Source organism: Bubalus bubalis, chromosome 10 (genome assembly GCF_019923935.1).
Source record: "Bubalus bubalis isolate 160015118507 breed Murrah chromosome 10, NDDB_SH_1, whole genome shotgun sequence".
Taxonomy (NCBI): Eukaryota; Metazoa; Chordata; class Mammalia; order Artiodactyla; family Bovidae; genus Bubalus; species Bubalus bubalis.
Window position 1 is genome coordinate 54,253,659 of NC_059166.1, and position 8,135 is coordinate 54,261,793.

Here is an 8,135-nt window from a genome sequence, read left to right on the forward strand (position 1 = left end):
CTTTTCATAAAGGATTATTTTAGAGTTGCTGCTGCTGCTAAGTCGCTTCAGTTGTGTCCAACTCTGTGTGACCCCATAGACGGCAGCCCACCAGGCTCTCCTGTCCCTGAGATTCTCCAGGCAAGAACACTGGAGTGGGTTGCCATTTCCTTCTCCAATGCATGAAAGTGAAAAGTGAAAGTGAAGTTGCTCAGTCGTGTCCGACTCCTAGCGACCCCATGGACTGCAGCCTACCAGGCTCCTCTGTACATGGGATTCTCCAGGCAAGAGTACTGGAGTGGGGTGCCATTGCCTTCTCTGATTTTAGAGTTAGGCAGGCTATATTCATCCCTAACTCCTGTTGTATTGTGGGTATCATGGTACGAGCTAAATCTCGTAAGTTTCTGTGAGCTTGACAAATGCTTGGCCTTTTTTTTTAAGTAATTACAGGACCCCCAAAGGCACTATACACTGAAAAGAGGCTTACGGACACTTGTTACATTACTAACTGAGCAACAGCCTCAGTTCAGTCTTTAGGAATTATTCAGTCAGTTCAATTCAGTTCAGTCGCTCAGTCGTATCCGATTCTTTGCAACCCCATGAATCGCAGCACGCCAGGCCTCCCTGTCCATTACCAACTTCCAGAGTCCACCCAAACTCAAATCCATTGAGTCGGTGATGCCATCCAGCTATCTCATCCTCTCTTGTCCCATTCTCCTCCTGCCCCCAATCCCTCCCAGCATCAGAGTCTTTTCCAATGAGTCAACTCTTCGCATGAAGTGGCCAAAGTACTGGAATTTCAGCTTCAGCAACAGTCCTATCAGCCACTTTATTATTTAGGCTGGCAAAAGCTGAAACAATTTTACACAGTCAGATACTGAGATTAAAACACTTTACCTCTTTTCTTAATTACCTTCAGCCAGTTTTGAGGGCCTATTACGGGCTAGGCACCATGTTAGACATTGAAATGCAAAGGTGAGAAAGACACAGACCTGCTCTCAAGGAGTTTATAGTACAATGAAGTATACAGAAAAGACAATTATTAAAGGTAACAGAGATGGCTACTGGATTCTATTGGGTGCATTTTTGAAAACTTGGGAATGACTTCCTGGAGAAAGGGCTAATTTGATCTGCATCATAAAGGCTAGTTGGACTTAACTAGGCAAAGAGTGAAAAGAAAAATGTGGAATGACCTAAAGAGAAAGCATTTAGTTCATCTGGACAGGTGGAAGGAGTACTTCTGAAACGTGTACAGTGACAGCAGCACCAGCATAAGCCAGCTTCCATAGGCACTAACAGGGGTCCTCGGCCTCTAGGATCAAATGCCTGAGGCTCTGAGGTGGAGCTGATGTAATAATAATAGAAATAAAGTGCACAATAAGTGTAACGGGCTTGAATCATCCCCAAACCATCCCACCCCCCACTCCTGGTCCATGGAAAAATTGTCTTTCACAAAACTGGTACTTGGTACCAAAAATGTCAGGGGTCGCTGATATTGCCAAAGATATTCCCCAAATCTTGTGTGTGATTCACTCAAGCATGTGTAATTTGGGAATGGATGGACCTAGGGTCATAGTTTAGCTTTGAGACATTAAAGAATTTATTCGGTATGTCTGAGACTGTTTCTTCAACTGCAAAACAAGGGTAAAAACTTCTTTGAAGAATTATTATGAAGAGTAATTGAAATAAGTATGTGGGTATTATGCATTTCCTCCTTTTTCTTTACTTCAAACAACTGCTGGAATTTCTCAGCTTTTATGACATGTTGCCTAACCAAGAGATGTTACTAGGTTTTATCCCACTTTTTAAGTTTAGAGCAATTAATGGGAAAAGTTTTTTTTTTTTTTTATCTCTATGATTGCCAAAGTAAACTTTAAGACCAAGGGAGTGATAAAGTTGTTTCCCAAGTGATTCTTAGCAGCTAAGACAAGAATGTGTTACCTCAGAGGATCAAGTCATCAAAGGACAGAAGAATTACTCTGGAAAAAGATCAGAAATGACATAATGGGCAGAACTCATACCTGGCACATTCTTGGCATTTTGTGAGCAAGGAAGACAGTGACAATTAATGATGACATGCTCTCTCCAAGCTGAAATGAGGCCTCAGAGTCCTTCTTAACACTGTGTTCATTAGGGAGAAGCCAAAGAAGGAGACTCCCTTGGGGAAAGAAAGAGGTTTCCACCCAGAGGTATCCTCATCAAAGGTTCCTTTCCCCCTCATGGAACTGTAGTCAGCTTCCATGGAGCACCAGCCAAGGGACCTTCTTCTCAGGTTGGTTCCTGTGTTGCATCCTTGATCAGATAAGTAGTCAAAGCAGCTTAAGAAGAGCTTATATTATATTATGGGAATTTTTTTGTCATAGTTGTTGTTTTGGATTTTTATATACTGAAGTCTATTTTTTTTCCTATTGCCTGCTAAATAAAAATCTGACTTACAAATAAAGGCTCAAACAAATGTAAGAAAATTACAAAAGTTACAAAGTTGGTATTATGTTGCAAATCATAATTTGCTAGAAGAAAATTTCCTAAGACAAATTATGTTTTTCTTTCCTATTGATCTATTCATTATGGTAACAACCTTATAATTGCCTTTCTTATTCTTTGATGAGTGATTAGAACAGATGGCAAAGTCGTCATAGCCTGACACCAATTCATAACCTGTAGTTTCAGATGAATGTGAGTCAAAATAATTCAATAATGATTCCTCTATTTCTCAGGGGGCAACCACCAAGAAATTTTATAAAACCAGAAAGTGACAGAACCTTTTGCTAGTTGTCTAGAGTCTTCATTTTTTGAATCTTTAAGGTCACAAAGAAGTCTGAGCATCCAAGAGCTGATGCTTTCAAACTGTGGTGTTAGAGAAGACTCTTTAGAGTCTCTTGGACTGCAAGGAGATCAAACCAGTCAATCCTAAACGAAATCAACCCTGAATATTCATTGGAAGGACTGATGCTGAAGCTGAATCTCCAATAGTTTGGCCACCTGATGCAAAGAGCCGACTCATTGGAAAAGACCCTGATGCTGGGAAAGATTGAAGGCAGGAAGAGAAGGGGGTGACAGAGGATGAGATTGTATCACTAACTCAATGGACATGAGTTTGAGCAAACTCCTGGAGGTGGTGAAGGACAGGGAAGCCTGGTGTGCTGCAGTCCATGGGGTTGCAAAGAGTCTGACACGACTGAGCAAATGAACAACAAAGGTCATGCAAAGAAAGCTTGTAGTTATTATTCCCAAGTTGTTGTTATTTAGTTGTTAAATCATGTCCTGCTCTTTGTGACCCCATGGACTGTGACCCCATCAGGCTCCTCTGTCCATGGGATTCTCCAGGCAAGAATACTGGAGTAGGGTGCCATTTCCTTCTCCAGGGGATCTTCCCAACCCAGGGATTGAACCCTCATCTCCTGCATTGGCAGGCAGATTCTTTACCCAATGAGCCACCAGGGAAGCCCTATTCCCAAGTTTATGCATTGAGACATGTTCCCATGAACAAATCAGGAGCTTGGGCTACTCAGAGAAATTGCTGATCATTATTTTCCTATATTTTTGTGGAATGCATCATAATTTAATATTTTATATGCTGAGAACAAGTGTAACATTCCTACATTCTAATATTCTGGTGATATACACAGTACATGACCATGTTCCTAGAGTCATGGTTTGCCTGATCCCCAATTTGCCAGGTCTGAGATGTGGCGGGATACTTTGTAACAGGTGCTGAAAACAGCACACATGCTTTGCACAGTGAAAAATTCAGCCCTGATAACATGTCTGTGTCACAATCAAGTGTTACAATCAAGCTAGGCACCTTGCCACAGAAAGAGAGTATCTAGCCTAATAATTTGGATTAAATAAGATATGCAATTTACCTGGTAAAGTTGAAAAGATAAGTTTTATTTTTGAGGAATGTTGGAATATTTACAAAATAAATCTGATTATTACATCTTTCACACATACCAGTTGCAAGATGTTGATGTCCAATGGAAGACTATATCTGTGTATAAATGGCTAGGACTCATACCACTTATTGTTCATTAATTATATTTGAATTAGGTTTACAACTTTGTGTCAGAGTAGAAATAGTATTTAATTTTGCTGATTTGTTTTTTTTCCTGAAAATTATCCTCCCTGTTGTTATACTACATTTTTTTCCTTGTTGGTGTATAGCTGTGGGAATATTGGCAGAGGCTGATTTCCTTCTTTCCTTTCTTGTTTCCTTTCCTCCCATCTTCCTTCCTTCCTTCCATCTTCTTTCCTCCTTCCTTGCTTCCCTCCCTTCCTCTCTCTGCCTCCTTTTCCTCTTTCCCTCCCTCCCACTTTCTTTTCTCTAACTTTTCCTTTCTACCAACAAAGACTTACTTTGCTGCTGTTTCTTGGTGAGGCTATAAAGATGAATAGGTTGACATGGATGCAGACTGCTGTAATGTTAAGCCATAAAGTGATGACTGCTTTGAAAGGGTTAACATAATGTGCTTCTGTGATTCTCAGGATGGCCGAGTTGATTCAAAATAAGCTCCAAGCCAGTGTTATTTAGATTATTGTCCTGGGACCAGATTTTGTGCCCTGAGAGATAGATGACACTCCCTCCAACTTAATCATGTCTCAGAAGCAAGGCTGATGAGCTGGTAGCTTGGGCCTCAGTGTGAGCAGAGCAACTCTGGGTGGCTGTTCTCCCACGGAAGGTACCGCGGGCTGCTGGTGGTGGGAGTGGGGCAGCTTGGGAAGACCAAAGAAACCACCATAATGCTGTGAAACAGGTCATGCACTAAAAGAGGCAGGATGCCAGACATTGCTTAATCTCTCAGACCCCGATTTTCTTCATCTCTCAGCAAGATATACTTTTCCTTCATATCACTTATCACAGCTCTGCAGTTAATTGTGTGATATTTAATAGAGCTGGTTGCTTTTACAAAGCCATAAGCTCCATGTATACAGGAATTGCATGTGTTCTTGTTCACCTTGGGTATCCCACTTCCTAGAACAGTCTTATATATAGTAGGTAATCAATAAATATTTACTGAAAGCACAAACAAATGAACAATGGAAAATTATTCACCTCGAAGTGTTTTTCTGAGGATTAACACGTTATAACTGTTTTTGAATGAATGCATAATATAAGATGCCTAGATGCTCCCTGGCTCAGAGTGTATACTTAATAAGTGGTATGAATTTTGGGTTAACTCCTGCATGAATTATTTAAGGATAAATAAATACTTAAAATTTTTTTTTGATTACTTTGTGTCTTGTGTCATTCAGTGACATATCCATATCATGTCATAGAAGCCAAAATTTTCATGTGTTATCATTGGATCATATTTACTTTGAGAAACCAGGGAGAGTTTTAGGGGTATTTGGTCTTTGGCAGGTGCAGAAATTATCTGGATTAGAAGCAGAAATGCTTGTTTTATGAAGACATAGATTGACGTCAAATATTCCATAAATGAATCATTTTACATTTCTAGTTGAACAACTTGCAGTAATGAAAGCCCAGATTCCAGTCGTATGGCTTAGCAAACAACTGGGAAATATGTATTGTAATGCAACTTTGGGGCGTCAACTTCTATTTTCCAAATCCCAGGCACTTAGACTGAAAAATCAATTCATGGAACCATCACACACAACACTGAAGCATTCTCGCACTGGTCCAGCAATCTTTCGGTAATGATGATTGCATAGAAAATTCTGCAGAGGACTGTCAGCTGAGCACTTTCAGCTGTCAGGACTCACAGCAGCTGGGCAATAAGTCCTTCCACCCAACAGCAGAGTCTTGGTCATTAGTGGAGGGTAGGGTGGCAGGATGGAGGGTAGTTGACTGGTGTTCCTGGTGGGTGGTGGTGACTGGCAGAGTGGCTGACAATGGGTGGGGTGCACTCAACCCCTAAGTCTTCACTTAGTGCTAAGAGAAATTAGAGTAGGTATGATTTGGAAAGCTGTAGATTGATGCATTCAGCCTCAAAGTAGCCATCTTTATCTTTACTCTCCTTCTTATGACTGTTATCATCACATCTTTTTCAACAAATGGGCCAGGATGGGGGCTGGCCTGAGTCTACACACCACTTGCCCTATCCTTTTCTCTCTAGTCTTCTCTCACAGTTGGTTTCCTTTGCGGTGGCTCCCCCACTCCCCACCCACTTAAGTACAAAGGATTCCCATGCAGTATTTTTGCTGGTACTTCTTTCTACATTCTCCCCTTCTGGGGGAAAATATTATTTATTCAGAGACTCTTGATTCTGCTCAAGTCTCAAAAGAAAACCAAAGGCATAGTCTAATTACTATAATTCTAGGAGAGTTTGTTTATGAACTCACTATATAGGTGTGAATGTAGTCTAAGAAAACCTGAAGGGATGGTACAGGAAGATGGGGCTGGAACATGTGTAGGTGTAACCCCTCAGGCCTGAAGGGGCAGGGATGGGAGAGGTTGTTGAAACTCAGAATAAAAAGGGGAGTAGATGGAGGAGTGATGACCTTCTTTAAGAGGCATAATATGGCCTGAGATAACTTCATGGGGAGCGAACCTAGGGAATAAACACCCTGACCTTACCTCCCTCTCTCCAGTTTCCTGTTGATCGAACCCAAGGGGAAGCCAGAGGGAACCATGACCCACGTTCATCTGCATGGGCTAGGATCCTGGAGCAAGCAGCCACATTTTACTGAGAGTCAATGAAAATTTGTTATAGTCTGGTTTTAGTGAACCACTGCACAGCATTAGGCTGCAGGCACTCAGATAATACAGGATACAAATGATTGTTTAAACATAGGGGGAAGCTAGATTAGTAATGTACATTTTTACTTAGATTGTTTACAAAACCTAGATTCATGTCAAAATACGTATAAAACAATTTCTCTTCCACAACTGGCTTTCTCAGAAAAAAAATTGTGATTTTTTTTTTTAAAGAGAAATGACATGTATACAAGAGCACAAATCCAAATAAAAGTTAAAAGCCAATTTTAATGCTGGGCATCAAAATAAACAGCATGTATAAAATCTGAAGGCACAGTTGGCAATTTTTTACTTTTTCTTTATGAAGGCAATGGTTTTCCAGTGGACAGAACCAAGTTTGGCTAGCAACATTTTTCAGTTGTTATTGTTATAACAAAGCATTGTTATTCAACTATGTTCCAATATAAAATAATTTTTTTTTAAAAAGTCAAAAAAATGGGGGTGGGGGGAGAGACTAGGTCAATATTGACAGTCAAAAATCATGTTGATAGCATGTCTCTTTGACATAAGGTGATGAAAGGGGCACTTTACCTCTGTGAACTTCCTCCCCAAATCTCATAACCCCAGTTTAATCTTGAGAAAAACATCAGGTTCCAATAGAGAGGCATCCTACAATGTATATTGACTAATACTCAAAATTATCAAGGTCATCAAAACAAGAAAAATGTAACCATCACAACCAAGGGAAGCCTAGAGAGACACAAGTATATGTAATGTGGCCCTGGGTCCAGGGTCCTAGATGGGGTCTTGGAACAGGAAAAAGGACATTAGGTTAAAACTAATGAAATCTGAATAAATGTGGATAGTATATCACTTGTACCAATATTTGCTCAATGTGTGTATATTATAATGTAACAGTGTTTAATTGTATACAGTATGTCAGTATAATGTAACAGTATATCAATCTGGCTCAATGTATTTATATTGCAATAATGTATTCCTGTGGGCTCATTAACTGTGACAAGTATATCACGCTAATGCAAGATGTTAACAAATAAGAGAAACTCTATGGGAAGGAGGAATATATGGGAATCTGTGACCACAACTGACTTAGCAGCTCCCTCCCTCTGTGAAATCTTCAAAATTTATAGCCTGAAAGGTTTCTTTTGAAAACTCCCCTGATAGTCTTATGAGGATTATTTTGTGCATGAGTTCTTCTCTTGGTGATTTCAAAATTCTTTCTTGTTCTTTGATCTTGGAAAATTTGGTTATAATGTTGTTGTTGCTCAGTCACTAAGTCATGTCCAACTCATTGTGACCTCATGGACTGCACTATGTTAGGCTTCCCTGTCCTTCATCATCAACAATGATTTTGGAGCCCAAGGAAATAAAGTCTGTCATTGTCTATTGTTTCCCCATCTATTTGCCATGAAGTGATGGGAACAGATGCCATGATCTTTGTTTTTTGAATGTTGAGTTTTTTTTTTTTTTTTTTTTG